This window comes from Pleurodeles waltl, chromosome 6 (assembly GCF_031143425.1).
Source record: "Pleurodeles waltl isolate 20211129_DDA chromosome 6, aPleWal1.hap1.20221129, whole genome shotgun sequence".
In the NCBI taxonomy this organism is placed as follows: Eukaryota; Metazoa; Chordata; class Amphibia; order Caudata; family Salamandridae; genus Pleurodeles; species Pleurodeles waltl.
In genome coordinates this window covers 65,217,857-65,244,548 of record NC_090445.1, presented here as the reverse complement: position 1 = coordinate 65,244,548, position 26,692 = coordinate 65,217,857, and positions in this window count along the sequence as shown.

Sequence of the window (26,692 nt, the reverse complement as noted above, 5' to 3'; positions counted from 1 at the left end):
ACACATAACAATTCTTTGCATCCATTGTTTCAACATACTCATTCAACAAGCAATAGAAGACATTAGTAGATAGTCCCCTTTCGTGTTATTTCCCTCATGCAAATATTTTGTATCCTGCTCGAATCTCTCTCATGGTGTTAGTGTAGCAGTCTCAGGAGTTGAAGCATTGTGAGTCTCACTTTTATCCACGAGTGGTATTCCCACAATCACAGCTATTATTACTATCGCACACACAACACCCAAAATAACACTCAACCATCTACGAATCCTACTCCTATTATTGTCATCTCTAGTGCTAATCATGATCTGTATAGAATCAGAAAGCAGAACAATAAAGAGGCAAAGTATTCAACTGAGGAAGGTCTAAAATCTCTTTTTTTTTTTTTCTTAAGCAAAGTCTCTCTTTAGCAAGTATTTACAGCGTCTTCACTCACTCCCAGGATCCTTGTCAAAATCAGGCTAGCAGTTTGTCACAATCGGTTTTCAAGAGTCAATCCAGGTTAACAGTGTCACATTCGGTAACTTATCAGTCTCTTTTTCTCTCAATATTCCAGCCTAATTTTTTAATTTTAACACAATCTCTCTTCTCTGTGGTCGAATTCAGGTGCCGTAGTATTGACCTGGAATTTCTCGATCAAAACAGAATGCCAAGAATTCTTGCTGCCACTCAGCTGATGTTGCATAAGCCCATTCAGGACCTGCGTATCTTCTGTTTGCGACTCTCTCTCTTTTCAATTTGCGATCACCCTGCAATTCTCCTTCACTCAGATCCTCCCTCCTTGTGGTATCAACTTCTTCCTCTATGGTTTCATCTATTACCACTTTCTCTTTTGCAGGTTGTGGCCCTGGCCATTTATCTCCTTTCAGTGTCCTTTTACTGTTCGTCTTTTCAGGTTGTTGGTCAATGCCCCCCTCTTGTGCTATGGTGTTTTCTCTTGATGGCTCTGCAAGCGGCTCAGGAGGAGTCTGAACACTTTGACTTCCTTCTGATTCACCTCCTTCGCCTTCTGGGTCTGTCAGGGGCTCAACTTCAAACCCATATTTGTCTACTTCTGGGAGAACCTCTCTTTGCGTTGGTTCCCCTGGTGCCTCAGTTGAGATAGGCTCACTGTCACCCCTCTGGGTTTGGCTTGATGGTTGAGTGACCAAGCCGTCCTCAACGGGCTCTCCTTCAGCCTTATTTCCCCTTTGATTACTCTCCGGCCCTGAGACTTCTTTTCCTGTAGCTGTTATTTTCGACAACTCAAGTTCCTCATCAGTTGGACACGTCATCTTCTTGGTGTTACTGGCATGGATCCAGTTTGGAACTCCGCACATTTCACAGCAGTAGTAGTAGTTGTCAGTATCACTTGATACGGCCCCTTCCAACGTGGCTCCAAACATGACTTCCTCACGTGTTTCTGGACAACAACCCAGTCACTGGCTTTCAGAATGTGACCTGGATCACTATTAGGTGGCAGTGTGGTTGCTTCCACCTGGTGAGAGAAAGAGCGGACCACATCAGCCAGACCCTTGCAGTAGTCCAACACCATATCATCCGTGATATTCACAAGAGCATTTGCGGGCACTGCAGGCAATCTCATAGCTCGGCCCATGAGAATTTCATGCGGAGACAGTCCTGTTTTCTTGTTGGGTGTATTTCTCATTGACATCAGCACTAAGGGCAACACATCTGGCCATTTCAAATTTGTAGCTGCACACATTTTTGCCATTCTCGACTTCAAGGTACCATTCATCTGCTCCACTAGTCCTGATGCTTCAGGGGGGTAGCTACAGTGCAACTTCTGTTCAATGTTTAGTGCGGCACACAAGAGCTTAACCACCTCGTTGTTGAAGTGACTTCCCCTATTGGATTCTAAAGAGATCGGAAATCCGAAACGGGGTATCAACTCCCTAAGCAACAACTTTGCTACTGTGAGATTGTCATTCCTACGTGTAGGGTAAGCTTCAATCCAATGGCTGAAGATACACACAATCACCAACACATACCTCAGACCTCCACACACAGGCATTTCAATAAAATCCATCTGCATCCTGCTAAATGGACCTCCTGCTCTCCCAATGTGGCTCAACTTCACCACGGTCCCTATCCCCGCATTCATCTGCGGACAGATAATACACCTGTGACAAATCACTTCTGCGGCTTGTCTGAACTTCGGGTTAAACCAATCGATTTTAAACAGCCTGATCATGGCATCTGTCCAAATATGTGCTTGACCATGGTAAAGCCTTGCAAACTGTGACAAAAGACTGTTTGGTAAAACCATTTTCCCCTCATCTGAAACCCACAAATCATCAGGTCTTTGTACACATTGCAATTTAAGCCAAGAGCGTTTGTCTTCTTTGCTGGCATGTCCCTGCAGCAATTGTAACTCTTCCATTGTGTCAACCACCCTCAATGCATAACCTGTGCATGTCTCATTTTCAGTTTCCGATAACGATTCCCACTGATCTTTGAACGATATACAGTTTAATGTACAAAACCTTGCGACTTGATCTGCATATCCGTTTCCCATTGACACAAAGTCTTGCGACTTAACATGAGCATTGCATTTCACCACGGCAATTTCAAGAGGTAACTGAATCGCGTACAACAATTCCTTAATTCTTTCACCATTTTTCACTGGAGAACCAAAAGAGGTAAGGAAACCTCTCTGGGACCATAGCTGGCCGAAATCATGGACAATTCCAAATCCGTATCTGCTGTCAGTATAGATAGTCACCTTTAGGTTCTCAGCAGCATGGCATGCCCTAGTAAGAGCAATTAATTCAGCCACTTGAGCAGAATACACTCTCTCGAGCCAAGATGCTTCCAGGATACCGGTGATTGTACACACAGACTATCCGGCTCTCAGTACTCCCACTGAGTCTCTCAGACACGAGCCATCAACAAAGATAATGTAATAATTTTCCTCTAAATTGGGTATCTTTAATATCAGGTCTCGGTTTGGTGCACGGTTCAGTTACCTCAAGACAATCATGTTCTACTTCTTCAGCATCATCAATATCTGTATTTTCAGTAGGAAGAAAAGTTGCCGGGTTCAACACAGTACGTCTTTTCAAAGACACATTGGGTGACCCCAATATAATTGTTTCATACTTAGTCAGGCAGGCATTTGTCATATGCTGCGTTTTAGTTTGGGTGAGTAGTATTTTAACTGAGTGTGGGACCATTACTGTTAAGGGATGTCCCATCACTATGCCTTCACACTGAGTAAGGCTTTGATCAACTGCTGCAACTTCATGCAAACAACCCGGTAAGGCTGCTGCGACTGGGTCCAAAGTAGCTGAAAAATATCCTACTGGGCGGTTTGCACCTCCATAGACCTGTGTCAAGACAGACAAAGAACAAGCATCACGTTCATGACAAAACAGTACAAAAGGCTTTGTGTAGTCAGGCATACCTAAAGCTGGAGCCCTGCACATACTCTCTCTCAGTTCAATGAATGCCCTAATTTCTTTCTCAGACATAGTCAGGGTACCCGGGCCATCCATAATCTCCTTGACAGTCAACCTTACCAAAGGCTTAGAGATAATTGAGAAGTTGGGATTCCACTGACGACAGTGACCCACCATTCCCAAAAATATCCTCACGTCTCTCTTGGATGTCAGGGGATTCATCTGCAATATGGCTGTCACTCTTTCTTTAGAGATTTTCCTCGACCATTTCTCAATAAAATGGCCTAGGTACTTCACTTCTTTCTCACAGTATTGTAGCTTCTTTGGGGACACCTTATGTCCGTTCTTTCCCAAATGATTCAGTAAGTCAATTGTGCCATACCTGCAGTCATCTTTTGTTTTGGACGCAATCAATAAGTCATCAATGTACTGCAATAGAGTTGAATTAAAAGGTAGTTCTAACGATTCCAAATCCTTCTTCAATATCTGATTGAAGATGGAAGGCGATTCTGAAAACCCTTGAGGAATTCAACACCAACTGTAAACCTTGTCCAGTAATATGAAACTGAAGAGAAATTGGCTATCCTCATGAAGAGGCACCATAAAGAATGCTTGTGACAGGTCCACAACCGTGAACCACTCTTCAGCGCATGGAACCTGAAACATGATCACGGCTGGATTTGGCACTATAGGGCAACACTTTACCACTATCTCGTTAATTTTTCTCAGGTCCTGGACAATTCGAACTTTCCCACAAGGCTTTCTCAGCCCCATTATTGGCGAATTACATGGGCTGCTCAAAACTTCCCTTAAGACCCCTTGCTTCACAAAGTCTGAAATTATCTGCGTCACTTGTATAAGGACATCTATTGCCATGTGGTACCTCGGTACCTGGGGAAACACCGCATTGGGCTTCACATCTACTTTGACTGGTTCTACTCCTTTTATCAGTCCCACTTCTTTTCCTGTCAAGTCCCACACTTTCTCTGTCACTGTCCCCCGTAATTCGGTTGGCAAATCTGTCACTGTGAACATCGGGAAGAAGCTTATCAAACGGTATTCCTCATCTATGGTCTCCGTCTCTGGCTCTGAGATCTGACCATCGTCTCCCTCGTCATCACTGTTTGTCTGCATCTCAATCCCCTCATTAGACCAGGTGATCGAACACCTTGTCTAACACAGTAAGTCCCTTCCCAGTAGGGATATGGGACTTGAATCACAGACTACAAACCTATGTAATCCCTGAAAGGTACCAAGTTCAACTTGGACAGGGTCGGTGATCGGATTATTCAGGAGCTGATTTGCTACTCCTACCACCCTTATGGTACGCCTGAAAGCGGCAATTCCGGAACCTCTGCACTTCTCACTGTAGAGCGTGTAGCTCCTGTGTCAACCAGTAACGAAACCTTGTGACCCAACACCTTCCCTTGCACATAAGATCCCCTCTGATCCCCTTCTAGGGACGCTGCAAGCATACACTCCTCACTATCTGAACAATCATCCAACCAATCATTGTTTATTCCATTCTCACCGCGCAATGGGAACTGTTGTACTGTGTTATTTTGACTCATTGGTTGGTGTTAGACCTGACAGACTTAGGGTAGTCACCCCTAACTTTTTGCCTGCCTCCCTCCACTTTTTGGACACTGTTTTTGCTGGCTTTTAGACTCTGCGCATTTTACCACTGCTAACCAGTGCTAAAGTGCATATGCTCTCTCCCCTAAAACCATGGTAACCTTGAATCATACCTGATTGGACTATTAATTTACTTATAAGTCCCTAGTAATGTGCACTTTATGTGCACAGGGCCGGTAGATTAAATGCTACTAGTGGGCCTGCAGCACTGGTTGTGCCACCCACTTAAGTAGCCCCTTTTCCTTGTCTCAGGCCTGCCATTGCAGGGCATGTGTGTGCAGTTTCACTGCCACCTCGCCTTGGCATTTAAAAGTACTTGCCAAGCCTAAACCTCCCCTTTCTCCACATATAAGTCACCTCTAATTTGTGCCCTAGGTAACCCCTAGAGCAGGGTGCTGTGTGGGTGAAAGGCAGGACATGTACCTGTGTAGTACATGTCCTGGTAGTGTAAAACTCCTAAATTCGTTTTGCACTACTGTGAGGCCTGCTCCCTTCATAGGCTAACATTGGGGCTGCCCTCATACAGTATTGAAGTGGTAGCTGCTGATCTGAAAGGAGTAGGAAGGTCATATTTAGTATGGCCAGAATGGTAATATAAAATCCTGCTGACTGGTGAAGTTGGATTTAATATTACTATTCTAGAAATGCCACTTTTAGAAAGTGTGCATTTCTTTGCACTTAAATCTTTCTGTGCCTTACAATCCACGTCTGGCTGGGCTTAGTTGACAGCTCCTTGTGCATTCACTCAGACACACCCCAAACACAGGGTACTCAGCCTCACTTGCATACATCTGCATTTTGAATGGGTCTTCCTGGGCTGGGAGGGTGGAGGGCCTACTCTCACACAAAGGACTGCCACACCCCCTACTGGGACCCTGGCAGACAGGATTGAACTGAAAGGGGACCTGGTGCACTTCTTAGCCACTCTTTGAAGTCTCCCCCACTTCAAAGGCACATTTGGGTATAAAACAGGGCCTCTGCCCTCCCTCATCAGACACTTGCTGGAGACGAAACCTGAACCAGAAACTACATCCTGCCAAGAAGAACTGCCTGGCTGCTCAAAGGACTCACCTGTCTGCTTTCTACAAAGGACTGCTGCCTTGCTGTTGGCCTGCTGCCTTGCTGAACTCTTGTCTGGCTGTGAAAGTGCTCTCCAAGAGCTTAGATAGAGCTTGCCTCCTGTTCCCTGAAGTCTCAGGACCAAAAAGACTTCTCTTTTTCACTTGGACGCTCCGTGCGCCGAAAATTTCAACGCACAGCTTGTTCCGCGGCGAGAAAAACACCGCACACCGACGCTGATCGAGACGACGCCTTCGGGACGACCGGAACTTCGACACACAGCTTCGCAAGGACTACGCCGCCCGACCTCTAGAGGAGAAATCGACGCGACGCCTGCCGTGAGATCGTAATTTCGACGCGCAGCCCCGCAGACCGATGCGCAGCCAGAAAACAAGCAGGAAAATCCCCGCACAGACCCGGGTCATCTGGTAATCCCCGCGATCCACAGAAAGAGACTGTCCGCGTGCCGGAAAACGACGCCCGACTCCCCGCGTGAAAAATAACGACGCAGGTCCGTGTGTGCTGGGGAGAAATCGACGCACACACCCTTTTTCCACACCTCTCTTCTTCTGTGGTCCTCTGAGGAGATTTTCCACTCCAAACCAGGTACTTTGTGCTGAAAGAGACTTTGTTTGCTTTTTAAAGACTTAAGACATTCTTATATCACTTTCCAGTGATATCTCTACAAATTCACATTGCAACTTTATTCTTTTTGACCTACAATTATCCTAATAAATATTATATATTTTTCTAAACACTGTGTGGTGTATTTTTGTGGTGCTATATGGTGGTATTGTATGATTTATTGCACAAATACTTTACACATTGCCTTCTAAGTTAAGCCTGACTGCTCGTGCCAAGCTACCAGAGGGTGGGCACAGGATAATCTTGGATTGTGTGTGACTTACCCTGACTAGAGTGAGGGCTTTTGCTTGGACAGGGGGTAACCTGACTGCCAACCAAAAACCCCATTTCTAACAGTTGGCCAGTGACCTGTTGAGGAAGCATCACCTGTTGCTGTCCCATCAGAGCTAATGGCAACTGCATTTGCTGTCTAGGTACCATGGGAACCTGCTGTTGTATTTGCTGCAACTGCGTTGGTATGAACTTGTGGCATTTGCATTTGTTGCATAGGCTGGAGTCCCTGCATCTGGACCATATTATTCTGGAAGTTCGGATTTTACCCCTCATTCTTGGACCCCTCACATTTTGAAATGTACCGACATCATTGATTTGTTGAACAACACCATCCTTCACCATCATTGGGCACTCCTGCTTCCAGTGTCCCACGCCCACACACGCATGGCATGGTAACATCTTTTTCATCCCTTGCACATCATTTTGAACCACAACAGTATTCAAGTCTGGACCACGGTTCACAAAACCTCCCCGACCTCTGCCTCTTTGTTGAGTCTGAAACATTCTGTTTCCTTGAGGTTGCTGTTGTACCACCTGCTGTACTCCATTTCCCTGCATCCCTGCCTGAGCTGCCTTAATTTCCATCACCATCACCTTCTCTTTCAGCTTTCTTTGTTTCAATTCAATCTCATCGCTACAGTATTTTGCATACTGAAAAATTTAATCAATCGGCTTTGCTTGCCAACAGATCAAATGATTCTTAATCATCTGGCTAATCTCTGGCCGCAATCCCTCAACAAACCTGAACACAAGATGATTCATGTCTTTCAGTTCTATGACCTCCGTACCACTCTAATGTTTGAACGCCTTTAACAACCTCTCATAGTAAGCATGTATCGACTCCTTGCCTTCCTGTGCCGTTCGATCAATTTTCTGCCAATCAGTGACTTTCGGCACACCTTTTGTTTTAAAAACTCAATCACTTTATGATAATACCTCATCACATCAGCAGATGGTGCTCCAGTAATCTTATCCCTTGCCGGTTCCTCTGTCGGCCAATCCACACCCCTCTTGCACTCAAGCCACAAATCAGCTGGAACTATAATCTCAAACAGGGCATTCAAGTCTTCCCAGAGACATTTCGCAAGCTTCACAAACCTGTCCGTCTGCTGGTACCACTCTATCGGCTTTTCCCTCAACCTGGCATAATCATTTGTGAATGACAGAATGTCACCTCTAGACCACGGTACATGGACTAGAACCCCCCCAGCTGTTTCATTGTTAACATCTTTATTGTTCCTGTGTCTGGTGCAGCTTTCGCCTGCTTCGGTTCCGGGCAGTCACCTTTCCCTTTATCTCTTTTCTTTGCCCATCTGCCTTCCCACTTCTCTAATGCTCCCCAAACTTGGGCACTCTGTAGTATCTCTTTGAGGTGTGCCTTCAACCCAGTAGTCCTCATATGGTCAAAATCTTTAGGGTCGAAGTCTAACCTGTAACTCCTCTTCAAATGCTTAGTATTGTCTAAGTCTATGGCGTATTTGTCCGCTACGTTCGCTAATCTCTGGTGCACTTTACTCACTTCTTTGGTTATTTTCGGGCACAGAAACCTCAATTCTGCTTCAGTGTACGATTCTAATCTGTTCACCCCCATACTTCCTTCAACTAACTCTGCTGCTTCCACACCCAACCTTATCAAGTTCAGGTATTCCTCTCTCTCTGATCGCTATGTTGTTACAGAGGTAGTCTGTGGAGTGCTAAGCTTGTCTAACCACTCAGTCAACTGTTGCGCTGTCAAACCCTGCAATGAGATATTTCCAGCCTGCACCGTCGGTGCTTGTGATGTATTTGCACGCAGCACTTGTGGTGTCAGTAAACCCAAACCTGCTTGTCTCATTGTCACTAGAGTAACCCCCATCGGACTGAAGTCCAACAAGGACCTAGATCCCTCGACTGTCTGTTCACCTCTTGAGTCATTGCTCCTTGATCGCATACACTAGGCTTTGCCTGCGCATATAGCGGTACTGGTGGGCCAACAGTAATCGGCAATGATATAGCAGCTGGTGCCTGTCCGTTTCCCACTCCCTGTGGAGCATTAACTCCCATAGCTTGTTTCATCATAGGTGCTGTAGCTGACTGCGGTCCTGTGACCGAAGTGTAATTCGGGACCATCTGTTGCTGCGGCTGGGGCAGCAATTGTGGAGTTGGCTCAATCAGCAATAATTTTGATCTTGTGTATACTGGATCAGGCGGCACCATCAAACTCGTAATTTTCTCTAATACTGGGACATCAGGATAAAGCCTCTGAATTGGTGGTGGCTGCAACTGTATCTGCATGTCTAGTGCAGTGGATACACTAGCACCATTCTGTATCGGAGCTGATGTGATAACATTATTTGGCTGTGCTGCGCTTGTGGCTCCCTGATTTTGTGTCGTATATACAGGACCTGCATTAGTACTCGGTCTATTGTCATTCATAGCATATAGTGGCGGTCGATCATGCAACAACTGATTTAGAAACTCATCATCATTAGAATCATCTGCATCTGCCCAAGACTTCTGAGTCTCCTTTTGCTTACTAGACCCCTTGTCTGTTTTACAAGTTGCCTTTCTCCCCTGTGTTTCGGCTACTTGAGTTATTGCCAGAAACATCCTAACTCCGTCTATTATTTCCCTTCTCCACATCCTGTTCTCACTATCCCATCTAGCCTCCGCTAGAGTCTTCTCTGATTTCCTCATTCTCCTCTTAAATTTCTGCTGCTGTTTCTGAATTGCCGCCAGTTCCCAAATTGCTAACGCCTCAAACTTATCTGGTCTCGGATGCGGCTTCTGCTCATTTAACACCCTCTGCAAATTTTCCAAAATCCTTATATTGAACGTTCCGTGTTCCCGAAACGCCAAGCATCCTTCCTTCTCTGTCAATTTGCACAATTGCTTTAGCCAAAAGCATGGCGCGACTCCCTTCTGCTCCATGACGGCATAAGCCGGAGTATCCTCTGGCGGTGTAGGCTCCCCAACACTCGCGGTAATATATGTATCTCCCCTCAAGGCACTCTTCAAAGCCTTGAAAAACTTCATTTTTGCGTCTTTTATTTTGTTTAGAATCTAATCAGGAAGTAACTTTAATTCCCAGAACACTCTTCGCCTACCTTCTCAACCAATTGCCTCTCATGGATGGCTGCCAATCCGTGCGCGACCCTTCTCGGCAACTGACCTATCCCAGCGCGGCTCCAATGACGAACACACTCACCTACACTGCAGCTGACAAGGTCTTGCAGCTTGTCTTCCTCACTCTATCCACACAAAACTAATGTAATATACTGCGAGCACCTTAACAACAAAACCAAATTTGCCAGTTTACTACAGGAAGGGTAACACAATCGCTTCAGAACTTTACAGAGATTTCACTTGAAGCCTCAGCCGCTACTCTCTCCTTCTCAGATCCCGCACTCGCAAGCAGAATTCGACCCGCAAATCCTACTCTTGACTTGTCAATGGTTCATTCTAGTGCACTTTAGAACTGGCCAAATCTCCATCGAAGGTTTCACTCACACACTTTGACTCAAACTCGACTCGTCAACCACGCCCGATTGACCTATTAAACTGCGCAAATTACAACATAAACCAAGTGTCTCGTACACTTATCAATATACTCCAGAGTCTTAGACCACGCCTGATCCGTTCTTCACCAACAACCATGTGGACAATTTTTTAGCACAAAGCACCACACTCACATGAAGTTCGCCGACTTCCCTACTCTCATACTGCGGAGTACGCACACTCCTACTAAAACATTACCTGGCCTAAATTCTCGCATACCTCACAATTCACCTGCGGTATGCATAAGCTGAGCTAGCCCAAATTCTACACCACACATACTATCACTAGAACACAGAGAACATACTCAACTCACTTCAGCAAGCTCCGAAATTCCGGGAAAGTCATTTGGGATTTACGGGCACATCATACCTCCAATTTGCATTATTTCAAAAACAATTCCAGACCAATGGTCCCTCGTCCTAGGGCCCCAAAGGGCCTAAACCATCCTCTGCTAACAGAACTGATAGCGCGTCCCAATCTAGATGATTTATTCACTCTGGGACTCGTTTTAGGCCGATTAATCTTTTGACTCTGATTGAAGTCTCCTTAAGATGAGATAGCTAGTCAACATGTCAATCAATAATCAATAACCTCATCAATAATCACAGTAGCAAATCAATCAAAGTAATCAATAAACTTGGAACACACCATGACCTTTCAGTCATGAATAACCACACCAGGCTTTAGTAAGATTTATGATATTTATTCCCTATTGATTACAATTCTACTAGCAAGTTTATTAGTCTCAAAACCAAGAAACACATCAACATTGTCATAATATGGCAACTCGAATAAGATTTCATCAAAGCAAAGATCATGAACATTAGAACATAGCACAACTTCAACATGGATTATCTTTAGCAGAGTATCATTAGCGCATTATTCAACAAAGCATAGATTCAGTCATTTGTCTATTTGCGTCCATTTAGTGAACTCCTTAACTAACCTCGAATTAGCATTGGCATGTAGGGCTTCATGCAAAACAATTTAGCAACATCAATTTAGAAAACCTCTGTCTAGGGTCTCTATCAAAGAAGCAGTTGGTACCTAGAAAGAAAAGGCAAATAGGCAATTACAATTTCATTAACATATAGTTACCCTCCGTAATGGTTCAGCATACAGAGTCAGTCTTCATCCTCAGGACATCAGTTGGTTCGCCATCAGCCAGGAAACACAGCAAAATTCAGCAAGACGGGGCAAAAGGGAATACCTCCCTCGTAAGGAGAAAAAGTATAAATCGGACAACGCAAAGTAAGTGAAGATGGTTTGCAAAGTTCAAGCATCAAAGTCTCTGGGCAGAGTAACAAAGTGGCTGGGCAATAACAAAAGGCACGCAATGGCATATAACGGCATGTAATAGCTGGTAATCCCCTGGTAATGCTCATTTCTCCTTGTGTCTATGAATTTTATATCAATCTTGTTGTACAGTCCCCCAATTTCCAATTGGGCAAGTTTTAGCGCATCATCGTCACCATCCAATAGTCCATCGGTCACCACATTACGATGGTCACCCCATAACAGTTCTCAAGTAGTTTATTGGCTCCTGTAATTGACGTCTCCAACGGGTAGAGTCAGGTGAGGAATAAGTGATGTTTGTTACTCAAGGCAGTAGTCCCATTGCTTTCCCTAGTCTAAATGACCTTGTACCTGTTGCAAATTACACTGTTGCATTCGGCAAGAATGTCTCCTTGGGCAAGTCGAATCTCATGAGAAAGATTTTACTACGGTTACACTCATCTTCCAGCTTCTGGAAAAGTACGACTACATGTCCGTCAGCACACTGCGTGTTAGAAAAACACATTTAATATGAAACCAGGCAGCTAGGCCCCGACTCATGCTAACTAAGGCCTAGTGATTAATTAGCAATTTTCAATACATATAACTCTTAATACTAATACAAACTCGTACATTAGTACATTAATATTTCATTATTAGTCAATTCCATTAATCATCTAATACATTGGTAGCCCCTCCCTGTGGGCACATTTCATACACATGTGTTTACGTTTACATTTTCTATGCAATTTCACTAAGCATTATATTGCAAGCTTCTCATGTTAATTATTAGATTTTAATCACACTCATCACTTGCCTAAAATAATTGCCTTTAATAATTATGTTAGGAGAAGTGCTGAGTCTCATAGACACACCCAAAATTCAAACATGGCAATAAGATCTGTCCATACTGTGTTTGTTGTATCTCCTTGAAACATATCTTATGAGTTGCGATGAATGTAACAAGGGCAAAACAAAAACAAAGAGCAACAGACTGAAGGGAAGAGGAGCAGTGTATGTGTCGGGCAGAATCAGTGAGAGAAGGAAAGAGTCTGGACAGTCTGTACAGGGCTGATGCTAAGCATGGGCAATATGGGTAACTGCCCAGGGCCCTGTTCTCAGACTGAAACATAGGGCCATGCTTCAGTGTATAATGCCACACTATCAGTCAGCCCACCTCCTCCTCCAGTGCCCCTCCCCAATATGATCACATCACAAATGTATTTTTCAAGGGAGCTGTCTTGACCTCCCTCGTCCAAGGGTGTGGTGGCATTCCTGGGGGTACAGGGATGAGGAAAGGAAAACAGTGGGTTGGACAGTGGGCAGCAGTAAAGCCAACAATTGTGTTGGCTCACAATGTCGGGAGCAGGGCAGCACCTCCCTTAAAAACCTGCCCTGAAGCCTCACCTGCCTTTTCTGTTTTGTGTTGCCAGATAGCAATAAGGACCCTTTGTTCCAGGGACCAGCCCAGCGTTATCAGGTGAGGAGAGGTGGGTTGGAGGGAGAAGGGAACATCCATAAAAGATTGACAAGGCAGGGCAGGGCAGGGCTTAGCAAAGCTCAGTCCCCTGGCCCTTGAAGTGCTGCATCAGGCTGTAAGCTTTAGGTATTGGGGCTCCCTTACCTGGGCCTTGTCACCATTATCCAGTGCTGCGTGACGCAGGGCAGGGGGCCACCTCGCCTTAGCCTCAGTGCTGTAAAGCCCAGTGGATGAAACTCCCTCACCTGGGCATCGCAGTACATGGAGTAGTGTTACAGCAAAGACAGAACCAAGGGTAAGCAGCAACTTTTTCTTATCCTCTTCATTTAATCGTTGCAAGTTACATGTTACACGGCCCAGCCATCCGCCCAACACCTTAAACAGGGCCTCCTGACCGGTGCGGTGGGAGCGCACTCCGTTTCTTCTCCAACCTCCACTGCGTCTGCCGAGATTCCTCCTCAACCTCCCACGATTCTAGAACCATGTTTGTTCTAGAATACAACACATCCCCCCCTCTACAACAAAAACACAACAACACAATAAAACACAAAGGATAAGCTGTGGGAAAACAAACAAGAGGGGAAAAATAAAAATTACACAAAAGTCATTGAGCTATGTAAGTTACACATAGGCCCATATTTATACTTTTTTAGCGCTGCATTTGTGCCGCTTTTTGCCGCAAAATCGGTGCAAACTTACAAAATACAATTGTATAAAACAACTCTATTAAGATTCCACACCCGATGATCACAGGTTTGGACAGCATAGGTAAAAATCTTGAAGACTCTCAATGGTTTGGATAGCTTACTCCCACCAATAGACAGTCCAGGACGTTTTATCATAACCAAATCTCCGACCTTTACTTTAGGCACCTTGACCGCATGTCTACGATCAAAAGGATCCCCATCATCCAAAAATGTGTTCACCCAACCTGGTTCTAGAACAGTGTTAGGACACCTCCCATGAAACAAAACAAACAGAGGTACCCCAGTGGTCGTATGTGGCGTCAATCTATACACCTCAACTCTCTTGATGACTTCACCTTTCCAGTTCTTGTTGTCATTTTTGGCTAGCGCTATAGTTTCTTTCAAAATCCTATTGAATCTCTCAACCATACCATTAGCTTCTGGATGGTACAATGCACATTTTTTGTGTTTGACCCCACACAGCTGAAGAAAGGCCTCCATTTCCCTGAAAACAAGTTGAGCACCATTGTCTGTAAGAAGAGTTTCATGGAAGCATTCCTTGAGAAAGCTTATCACACATTGAGTCTCAATAGCTCTAGAAAAATGAATTTCTGGTGAATGAGAAAACATATCCATTACAACAATGATGTACATTTTTCTGACCACCTCCATGTACAGGACCCCGTATTTTCAAAGCAATATCACTCCAAGGCTTTTCAAGCCGACAGTATGTCCAAAGCAATATCACTCCAAGGCTTTTCAAGCCGACTTCTCAACAACATGGGTTGAACTTTTGGTTTCATACTCTTCTCACTCTCTGCACATTGAACACATTCCCTCACCAGACGTTCAACTTGGATATCCATACCAAGCCACCAGTAACTAGATCGCAATCTCTCTTTCGTCTTAGAGATGCCAGAGTGTCCCTCATGAGCTAAGTCCAGTAGCTCTTTTCTTAGTTTGCTTGGGGGTACCAATCTAGTACCCCGTAACAGCAACCCATCTCTGGTTTTCTAACTGGTATTTAATAAACCAAAAATCTTTGCACAGGTCTTCACCTTGCTGCTTGTGTTTCCAACCACACATGATGAGATTAATAACACCCTGTAGGGTAGAATTATCTTTCAATTCATGGCGCCATCTCTCCTCCGAAATCACTGCTTGATTTATCTCACAAACTAAATCTACTTCTTCCTCACACACACCGTCATCCAAAAAAACTGAGGTATTCTCAGAAACTAATCTGGATAAGGTGTCCGCTATCACATTCTCAACCCCAGAAATGTATTTCACTTCAACACTGAATCTTGGAGATCAACCACCCACCTGGAAATCCTAGAGGATATGGAATCTACACCCTTCTTGTTGAAAACCTCACACAAAGGTTTATGGTCAGTTCTCACAATGAAAGTGGATCCCCACAACAAATGTTTTAGCTTCTTGATGGCCCAATGTACAGCAAGCGCTTCTCTCTCAATCACCGAATATTTGCTCTCAGCACCTTTGAGACTCCTTGATAAAAACATTATGGTATTCTGAGACCCACATCCACCCTGCTGTAATACAGCTCCCAACCCTTTAAGACTGGCATCTGTTGTGACAATAGAATTTTTTTGGGATCAAAATTCCTGAGACAGGGAGCCACAGATAACTTCGCCTTGATTGAATTAAACTCCTTTTCACACACCTCACTCCATACGAAGTCCACTGCTTTCCTCAAAAGGCCTCTCATATTATAGGTGATCTCAGCAAAGTTCTTGACAAATTTAAGGTAATATTCAACCATCCCCAAAAACCTCATGAGCTCTTCTTTTTTGGAAGGGGAAACCATCGTCTGAATAGTGTTAACAAGATCAGCTTTGGGGGCAACACCCTCACTTGTTATGGTGTGGCCTAAGTAGTCAATAGTCTTAGTACCAAACTTGCACTTTTCCAATGTAACTGTTAAATTGTGATCACTTACTCTTCTTAACACTTGTCTGTCTCTAGTATTATGTTCAGCATGATCTTTCCCATTGTAGGAAAGTACATTCTTGCCTGGCATGTTACCGACATTTTTCACTGTATATATGTTGTTTTAGTTGTATGTGTCACTGGGACCCTGCCAGCCAGAGCCCCAGTGCTCATAAGTGTGCCTGAATGTGTTACCTGTGTAGTGACTAACTGTCTCACTGAGGCTCTGCTATCCAGAACCTCAGTGGTTATGCTCTCTCATTTCTTTTAAATTGTCACTAACAGGCTAGTGACCAATTTTACCAATTTACATTGGCTTACTGGAACACCCTTATAATTCCCTAGTATATGGTACTGAGGTACCCAGGGTATTGGGGTTCCAGGAGATCCCTATGGGCTGCAGCATTTCTTTTGCCACCCATAGGGAGCTCTGACAATTCTTACACAGGCCTGCCACTGCAGCCTGAGTGAAATAACGTCCACGTTATTTCACAGCCATTTACCACTGCACTTAAGTAACTTATAAGTCACCTATATGTCTAACCTTTACCTGGTAAAGGTTAGGTGCAAAGTTACTTAGTGTGAGGGCACCCTGGCACTAGCCAAGGTGCCCCCACATGGTTCAGGGCAAATTCCCCGGACTTTGTGAGTGCGGGGACACCATTACACGCGTGCACTACACATAGGTCACTACCTATGTGTAGCTTCACAATGGTAATATGGCCATGTAACATGTCTATGATTATGGAATTGCCCCCTCTATGCCATCCTGGCATAGTTGGCACAATCCCATGATCCCAGTGGTCTGTAGCACAGACCCTGGTACTGCCAAACTGCCTTTGCAGGGGTTTCACTGCAGCTGCTGCTGCTGCCAACCCCTCAGACAGGTTTCTGCCCTCCAGGGTCCAGCCAGGCCTGGCCCAGGATGGCAGAACAAAGGACTTCCTCTGAGAGAGGGTGTTACACCCTCTCCCTTTGGAAAATGGTGTGAAGGCAGGGGAAGAGTAGCCTCCCCCAGCCTCTGGAAATGCTTTCATGGGCACAGATGGTGCCCATTTCTGCATAAGCCAGTCTACACCGGTTCAGGGACCCCTTAGCCCTGCTCTGGCGCGAAACTGGACAAAGGAAAGGGGAGTGACCACTCCCCTGACCTGCACCTCCCCTGGGAGGTGTCCAGAGCTCCTCCAGTGTGCTCCAGACCTCTGCCATCTTGGAAACAGAGGTGCTGCTGGCACACTGGACTGCTCTGAGTGGCCAGGGCCAGCAGGTGACGTCAGAGACTCCTTCTGATAGGCTCCTTCAGGTGTTGCTAGCCTATCCTCTCTCCTAGGTAGCCAAACCCTCTTTTCTGGCTTTTTAGGGTCTCTGCTTTGGGGAATTCTTTAGATAACGAATGCAAGAGCTCATCAGAGTTCCTCTGCATCTCTCGCTTCACCTTCTGCCAAGGAATCGACTGCTGACTGTGCTGGAAGCCTGCAAAACTGCAACAAAGTAGCAAAGACGACTACTGCAACTCTGTAACGCTGATCCTGCCGCCTTCTCGACTGTTTTCCTGGTGGTGCATGCTGTGGGGGTAGTCTGCCTCCTCTCTGCACTAGAAGCTCCGAAGAAATCTCCTGTGGGTCGACGGAATCTTCCCCCTGCTACCGCAGGCACCAAAGAACTGCATCACCGGTCCCCTGGGTCTCCTCTCAGCATGACGAGCGAGGTCCCTTGAATCCAGCAACTGTGTCCAAGTGACTTCCACAGTCCAGTGGCTCTTCAGTCCAAGTTTGGTGGAGGTAAGTCCTTGCCTCCCCACGCCAGACTGTATTGCTGGTAACCGCGACTTTTGCAGCTACTCCGACCTCTGTGCACTTCCGGCGGAAATCCTTTGTGCACAGCCAAGCCTGGGTCCACGGCACTCTAACCTGCATTGCACGACTTTCTAAGTTGGTCTCCGGCGACGTGGGACTCCTTTGTGCAACTTCTGGTGAGCACCATTTCACTCTTCTTCGTAGTGCCTGTTCTGGCACTTCTGCGGGTGCTGCCTGCTTCTGAGAGGGCTCCTTGTCTTGCTCGATGCCCCCTCTGTCCCCGGACGCAATTGGTGACATCCTGGTCCCTCCTGGGCCACAGCAGCATCCAAAAACCCCAACCGCACGATTTGCAGCTAGCAAGGCTTGTTGGCAATCTTTTGGCGGGAAAACACTTCTGCACAACTCTCCACGGCGTGCGGAATCCATCCTCCAAAGGGGAAGTCTCTAGCCCTTGTCGTTCCTGCAGAATCCTCAGCTTCTACTGCCCAGTAGCAGCTTCTTTGCACCCACAGCTGGCATTTCCTGGGCATCTGCCCATCTCCGACTTGCTTGTGACTTTTGGACTTGGTCCCCTTGTTCCAAAGGTACCCTCGACTGGAAATCCATCGTTGTTGCATTGCTGGTTTGTGTCTTTCCTGCAGAATTCCCCTATCACGACTTCATTGTCCTTTGGGGAACTTTAGTGCACTTTGCACTCACTTTTCAGGGTCTTGGGGTGGGCTATTTTTCTAACCCTTACTATTTTCTAATAGTCCCAGCGACCCCCTACAAGGTCACATAGGATTGGGGTCCATTCGTGGTTCGCATTCCACTTTTGGAGTATATGGTTTGTGTTGCCCCTATCCCTATGTGCCCCCACTGCATCCTATTGTAACTATACATTGTTTGCACTGTTTTCTAAGACTATACTGCATATTTATGGTATTGTGTACATATATCTTGTGTATATTTGCTATCCTCATACTGAGGGTACACTCTGAGATACTTTGGCATATTGTCATAAAAATAAAGTGCCTTTATTTTTAGTATATCTGTGTATTGTGTTTTCTTATGATATTATGCAAGTGACATTTGTGGTACTGTAGGAGCTTCACTCGTCTCCTAGTTCAGCCTAAGCTGCTCTGCTAAGCTACCATTATCTATCAGCCTATGCTGCTAGACACCCTATACACTAATAAGGGATAACTGGGCCTGGTGCAAGGTGCAAGTACCCCTTGGTACTCACTACAAGCCAGTTCAGCCTCCTACATTGGCTGTGCAGCGGTGGGATAAGTGCTTTGAGACTACTTACCACTCTTGTCATTGTACTTTTCATAAGAGAAAAATATACAAAACAAGTTCAGTGTATGTACACATAACTAAAAAGTTTTGCATTTCCTCTTTTCACTCTTTTCTAAGTGCTGAAAAGTACTTCTAAACTTTTAAAAAGTTCTTAAAAAGTTTAAAACGTTTTTTTTATGTCTTTCTAAAAGTTCTTAAAAACTTTTTCTTCACTTTTTCTATCACTTGAACTCTTTCTAAAATGTCTGGCACAGGCCAAAATGTTGATCTGTCCAAACTTGCATATGATCACCTTAGCTGGAAAGGAGCAAGGAGTCTCTGTGTAGAAAGAGGTTTGAGTGTAGGGAAGAATCCTTCTTTGGAATTGTTGCTTAACATGCTTAGAGAACAAGATAAGGCCAAAAGGGCCCCATCTGTTGAAAAAGTAGCTAATGGTTCCCAATCTGATCCAGGGACTCCCCTAGAAAAAGATTCAGGAAAGAAACTTCCTAACCTGCCCATTACTAGACAGTCTAGCATAGTTGGTACTGATGTAGAGTCACACCATACAGATAGTGTTGTCTCACATCATAACAAGAGCATTCCTTCTCACCACAGTAGAAGTGAGGTTTCTTTTAACCAAGCTGTTAGGGTGCCTTCTGTAAGGGATAGGTCTCCTTCTGTCCATTCTCACCATACTTCTGTTTCAAGGCATGTCCCTCCCACCCACCCTGATGACAGATTGTTAGAAAGGGAGCTCAATAGATTGAGAGTGGAACAAACCAGACTGAAGCTCAAGAAGCAACAGCTGGATTTTGATAGACAGACTTTAGAAGTAGAGAAGGAAAGACAGAAGTTGGGTTTAGAAACCCATGGTGGCAGCAGCAGTATTCCCCATAGTCATCCTGCAAAAGAGCATGATTCGAGGAATCTGCACAAGATAGTTCCCCCTTATAAGGAGGGGGATGACATTAACAAGTGGTTTGCTGCACTTGAGAGGGCCTGTGCTGTACAGGATGTCCCTCAAAGGCAGTGGGCTGCTATCCTATGGCTATCATTTAGTGGAAAAGGTAGGGATAGGCTCCTTACTGTGAAAGAAAATGAAGCCAATGATTACAAAGTTCTTAAGAATGCACTCCTGGATGGTTATGGCTTAACCACTGAACAATACAGGATAAAGTTCAGAGAGACCAAAAAGGAGTCTTCACAAGACTGGGTTGATTTCATTGACCATTCAGTGAAGGCCTTGGAGGGGTGGTTACATGGCAGTAAAGTTACTGATTATGACAGCCTGTATAACTTGATCCTGAGAGAGCATATTCTTAATAATTGTGTGTCTGATTTGTTGCACCAGTACTTGGTGGACTCTGATCTGACCTCTCCCCAAGAATTGGGAAAGAAGGCAGACAAATGGGTCAGAACAAGGGTGAACAGAAATGTTCATACAGGGGGTGACAAAGATGGCAATAAGAAGAAGGATGGTAAGTCTTCTGACAAGGGTGGGGACAAATCTAAAAATGAGTCTTCATCAGGCCTACAAAAACACTCTGGTGGGGGTGGTGGGTCCAAATCCTCTTTAAATCAAAACAAAGAAACGAAACCATGGTGCTATTTATGTAAAATAAAAGGCCATTGGACAACAGATCCCAGTTGTCCAAAGAAAAGCACCAAGCCTCCTACCACTACAACCCCTACTGCTACACCTAGTGTCCCTACTATTAGCAGTGGTGGTGGGAGCAAACCTACTAATAGCCAATCTAAGGGAGTAGCTGGGCTCACCTTTGGTAACTTAGTTGGGGTTGGTCTGATTAGGGAGACCACAGAGGCTGTGTTAGTCTCCGAGGGGGCTATTGATTTAGCCACCTTGGTTGCTTGTCCCCTTAACATGGATAAGTACAAGCAACTACCCCTAATAAATGGTGTTGAGGTTCAGGCCTACAGGGACACAGGTGCCAGTGTCACAATGGTGATAGAGAAACTGGTCCACCCTGAACAACACCTACTTGGTCACCAGTACCAAGTAACCGATGCTCACAACAACACTCTTAGCCACCCCATGGCTGTTGTAAATCTCAACTGGGGGGGGGTTACTGGCCCAAAGAAAGTTGTGGTTGCCTCAGATTTACCTGTAGATTGTCTATTAGGGAATGATTTAGAGACATCAGCTTGGGCAGAAGTGGAGTTGGAGGCTCATGCAGCAATGCTGGGCATTCCAGGGCATATTTTTGCTTTGACAAGGGCTCAGGCCAAAAAGCAAAAAGGACAGGGTGACTTGGATCCTGGAACAATGGACCAAGTGCTCCCTAAAGCTAGGGCTAGTAGAAGTAAAGCACTACCTACTATCCCTCCCTCTATAGTGGATTCTACTTCTGAGGAAGAAGAATTTCCACCCTGTGCAGAACCTACACCAGAGGAGCTGGAAGCAGACACTGCTGAGCTTTTGGGTGAAGGGGGGCCTGCCGGGGAGGAGCTGAGTGTGGCACAGCAGACCTGTCCCACACTAGAGGGTCTAAGACAGGAAGCTGTCAAACAAGCAAATGGGGATGTCAGTGACTCTCACAGAGTTTACTGGGAGGACAACCTCTTGTACACTGAAGCAAGGGATCCAAAACCTGGAGCTGCCAGGAGATTGGTGATTCCTCAGGAGTACAGAAAGTTCCTCCTAACTCTTGCTCACGACATTCCCCTTGCTGGACATTTGGGGCAAATGAAAACTTGGGACAGGCTTGTTCCCTTGTTTCATTGGCCTAGAATGTCTGAGGACACAAAAGATTTTTGTAAGTCCTGTGAAACCTGTCAAGCCAGTGGCAAGATAGGTGGCACTCCAAGGGCACCCCTTATTCCACTGCCTGTCGTTGGGGTTCCCTTTGAAAGGGTAGGGGTTGACATAGTTGGCCCCCTTGACCCTCCTACTGCTTCAGGCAATAGGTTTATCTTGGTGGTAGTGGACCATGCCACCAGATATCCTGAAGCAATTCCTCTAAGGACCACTACAGCTCCTGCAGTAGCAAAGGCCCTCCTGGGAATCTTTTCCAGGGTGGGCTTCCCAAAAGAGGTAGTTTCAGACAGAGGAAGCAATTTCATATCTGCTTACTTGAAGGCCATGTGGAAGGAGTGTGGGGTGACATACAAGTTCACCACACCCTATCATCCACAAACAAATGGACTGGTGGAGAGATTTAACAAAACTCTCAAAGGCATGATTATGGGTCTCCCTGAAAAACTCTGCAGGAGATGGGATATCCTGTTACTATGCCTCCTTTTTGCCTACAGGGAGGTACCCCAGAAAGGAGTGGGCTTCAGCCCCTTTGAACTCCTCTTTGGACACCCTGTTAGGGGTCCACTAACACTTGTCAAGGAGGGTTGGGAACAAACTTTAAAAGCTCCAAAACAAGATATTGTGGATTATGTACTTGGCCTCAGATCAAGGATGGCTGAGTACATGAAAAAGGCCAGTAAAAACCTTCAGGCCAGCCAAGAGCTCCAGAAGCAATGGCATGATCAGAAGGCTGTTTTGGTTCAGTACCAACCAGGGCAGAAAGTGTGGGTCTTGGAGCCTGTGGCCCCAAGAGCACTCCAAGATAAATGGAGTGGACCCCACACAATTGTTGAGAAAAAGGGTGAAGTCACCTACTTAGTTGACTTAGGCACTGCCAGGAGTCCCCTTAGGGTGCTCTATGTCAATCGCCTGAAACCCTACTATGACAGGGCTGATCTCACCCTGCTCATGGCAACTGATGAGGGACAGGAAGAAGACAGTGATCCTCTTCCTGATCTCTTCTCTTCCACAGAACAAGATGCTCTGGTGGAGGGGGTAGTTTTGGCTGATTGTCTTACTGCTGAGCAGAAAGACCATTGCATAAATCTCCTGGGTCAGTTTTCTGAACTCTTCTCTACTGTGCCAGGTACCACTTCTTGGTGTGAGCACACTATAGATACTGGAGACAGCTTGCCTGTCAAAAGTAAGATCTATAGGCAGCCTGACCATGTCAGAGACTGCATAAAGCAAGAGGTGCAGAAAATGTTAGAACTGGGAGTGGTTGAGCACTCTGAAAGTCCATGGGCTTCTCTTGTGGTACTTGTACCAAAACCCCATTCCAAAGATGGAAAGAAGGAAATGCGGTTTTGTGTAGACTACAGAGGTCTCAACCAGGTAACCAAAACTGATGCTCACCCTATACCCAGGGCAGATGAGCTCATAGATACACTGGCATCTGCCAAGTATCTAAGCACTTTTGATTTGACTGCAGGGTATTGGCAGATCAAATTATCAGAAGATGCTAAACCTAAAACTGCATTTTCAACCATTGGAGGCCATTACCAATTCACAGTAATGCCTTTTGGATTGAAAAATGCACCTGCCACTTTTCAGAGGTTGGTGAACACAGTCCTGCAAGGGCTGGAAGCTTTCAGTGCAGCATATTTGGACGATATAGCTGTCTTTAGCTCCAGCTGGGATGATCACCTGGTCCACCTATGGAACGTTTTGGAGGCCCTGCAAAAGGCAGGCCTCACTATCAAGGCTTCAAAGTGCCAGATAGGGCAGGGTAAGGTGGTTTATCTGGGACACCTTGTTGGTGGGGAACAGATTGCACCACTTCAGGGGAAAATCCAAACTATTATAGATTGGGTTCCCCCTACTACTCAGACTCAGGTGAGAGCCTTCTTAGGCCTCACTGGGTATTACAGGAGGTTCATTAAGAACTATGGCTCCATTGCAGCCCCTCTTAATGACCTCACATCCAAGAAAATGCCTAGAAAGGTATTATGGACAGCAAACTGTCAGAAAGCTTTTGAGGAGCTAAAGCAGGGCATGTGCTCTGCACCTGTCCTGAAAAGCCCTTGTTACTCTAAGAAATTCTATGTCCAAACTGATGCATCTGAATTAGGAGTAGGGGCAGTCCTATCACAACTTAATTCTGAGGGCCAGGATCAACCTGTTGCTTTTATTAGTAGGAGGTTGACCCCTAGAGAAAAGCATTGGTCTGCCATTGAGAGGGAGGCCTTTGCTGTGGTCTGGGCACTGAAGAAGTTGAGGCCATACCTGTTTGGCACTCACTTCATTGTTCAGACAGACCACAAACCTCTACTTTGGCTAAAACAAATGAAAGGTGAAAATCCTAAATTGTTGAGGTGGTCCATATCCCTACAGGGAATGGACTATACAGTGGAACATAGACCTGGGAGTAGCCACTCCAATGCAGATGGACTCTCCAGATATTTCTACTTAGACAATGAAGACCCATCAGCGAATGACTAGTCTTATTGTCCTTCGTTTTGGGGGGGGGCGGGTTGTGTAGGAAAGTACCATCTTGCCTGGCATGTTACCCCCATTTTTCACTGTATATATGTTGTTTTAGTTGTATGTGTCACTGGGACCCTGCCAGCCAGGGCCCCAGTGCTCATAAGTGTGCCTGAATGTGTTACCTGTGTAGTGACTAACTGTCTCACTGAGGCTCTGCTATCCAGAACCTCAGTGGTTATGCTCTCTCATTTCTTTTAAATTGTCACTAACAGGCTAGTGACCAATTTTACCAATTTACATTGGCTTACTGGAACACCCTTATAATTCCCTAGTACAGTGGTTCCCAAACTGTGCGCCGCGGCACCCCGGTGCGCCGTTAGAAGTTGCCAGGGGCGCCACGTGCATTTTGGAAACATGCTGCATCTAGGCAGCTTTGATAAGTGTTTACAGAGTCTTATAAACGAAAGCATTATTCACAATGATCTCGTTTCTATCTGCTCCCTCGCGCACGGCCTTCACAAAATCATTCCCCTGGGAGCTCCGTCCGAAAAACAGGAAAATATTTGGAAAGAACCGAGTTGATTTGTATTTGGAAAGAACCGAGTTAATTTGCTAGAAGTCAGGGTCAAGTTGCGTGCACTCCACGGCCTTGTAGGGGAGATTTATGATGCACCATTGATGTTAAAGAAAATTTGTAATTTTTGTAGCATACCGCTAAATACAATCACATTTACATATTTAAATTTTTATTACTGAATGGTTTGCGCCTAAAAAAGAGACAGTAGTATGAAATTGTATGTAATGGGGCTATTTTTACTGATTTTAAGTATAACTACTGGAGCACATGATCTGTTTCCATGCCTCTGTATTTATTTTGTTGAACTACAAAAAACAAAAATGAGTTATTTCAGTGTTTTGGTTGGTCATGAGGCCCTTTTCTCATTATAAAGCACACCTTTCCTTTTTTCCCCATTTGTGTTTGCAAAAAGGCTATTTAAATTGTCCAAAATAAATTATAGGCCCACAGTCCTCCCTCACTTGCATGCCCAAATCAGATTACTTACTGAGTCTTACTGCCAAGGAAAGGCAATTTTCGTTGGGAGGCCAGAAAAACGGCTACGGGAGGTACAGACCGAGTGGAACTTGGAAAGCAGAGTTATCAAAAGCTGAAGGCTTTGAAATAATTTAGAAACTGCAGAGTGGGAGTGTGAACGACAGTGCTTAATTTGTAAATAAAAATGTGCCGGTGCCCAAAGCCCTCCTCTTAAACATGTGGCTGCTGCAATTAAATGTGGGAAAACGGAATACTGAGGCAGTGTAATCCTGAAGCCATCTCAAGCCTCTTCAATGATTTTACAGGGAGTGCAGAATTATTAGGCAAGTTGTATTTTTGAGGATTAATTTTATTATTGAACAACAACCATGTTCTCAATGAACCCAAAAAACTCATTAATATCAAAGCTGAATATTTTTGGAAGTAGTTTTTAGTTTGTTTTTAGTTTTAGCTATGTTAGGGGGATATCTGTGTGTGCAGGTGACTATTACTGTGCATAATTATTAGGCAACTTAACAAAAAACAAATATATACCCATTTCAATTATTTATTATTACCAGTGAAACCAATATAACATCTCAACATTCACAAATATACATTTCTGACATTCAAAAACAAAACAAAAACAAATCAGTGACCAATATAGCCACCTTTCTTTGCAAGGACACTCAAAAGCCTGCCATCCATGGATTCTGTCAGTGTTTTGATCTGTTCACCATCAACATTGCGTGCAGCAGCAACCACAGCCTCCCAGACACTGTTCAGAGAAGTGTACTGTTTTCCCTCCTTGTAAATCTCACATTTGATGATGGACCACAGGTTCTCAATGGGGTTCAGATCAGGTGAACAAGGAGGCCATGTCATTAGATTTCCTTCTTTTATACCCTTTCTTGCCAGCCACGCTGTGGAGTACTTGGACGCGTGTGATGGAGCATTGCCCTGCATGAAAATCATGTTTTTCTTGAAGGATGCAGGCTTCTTCCTGTACCACTGCTTGAAGAAGGTGTCTTCCAGGAACTGGCAGTAGGACTGGGAGTTGAGCTTGACTCCATCCTCAACCCGAAAAGGCCCCACAAGCTCATCTTTGATGATACCAGCCCAAACCAGTACTCCACCTCCACCTTGCTGGCGTCTGAGTCGGACTGGAGCTCTCTGCCCTTTACCAATCCAGCCACGGGCCCATCCATCTGGCCCATCAAGACTCACTCTCATTTTATCAGTCCATAAAACCTTAGAAAAATCAGTCTTGAGATATTTCTTGTCCCAGTCTTGACGTTTCAGCTTGTGTGTCTTGTTCAGTGGTGGTCGTCTTTCAGCCTTTCTTACCTTGGCCATGTCTCTGAGTATTGCACACCTTGTGCTTTTGGGCACTCCAGTGATGTTGCAGCTCTG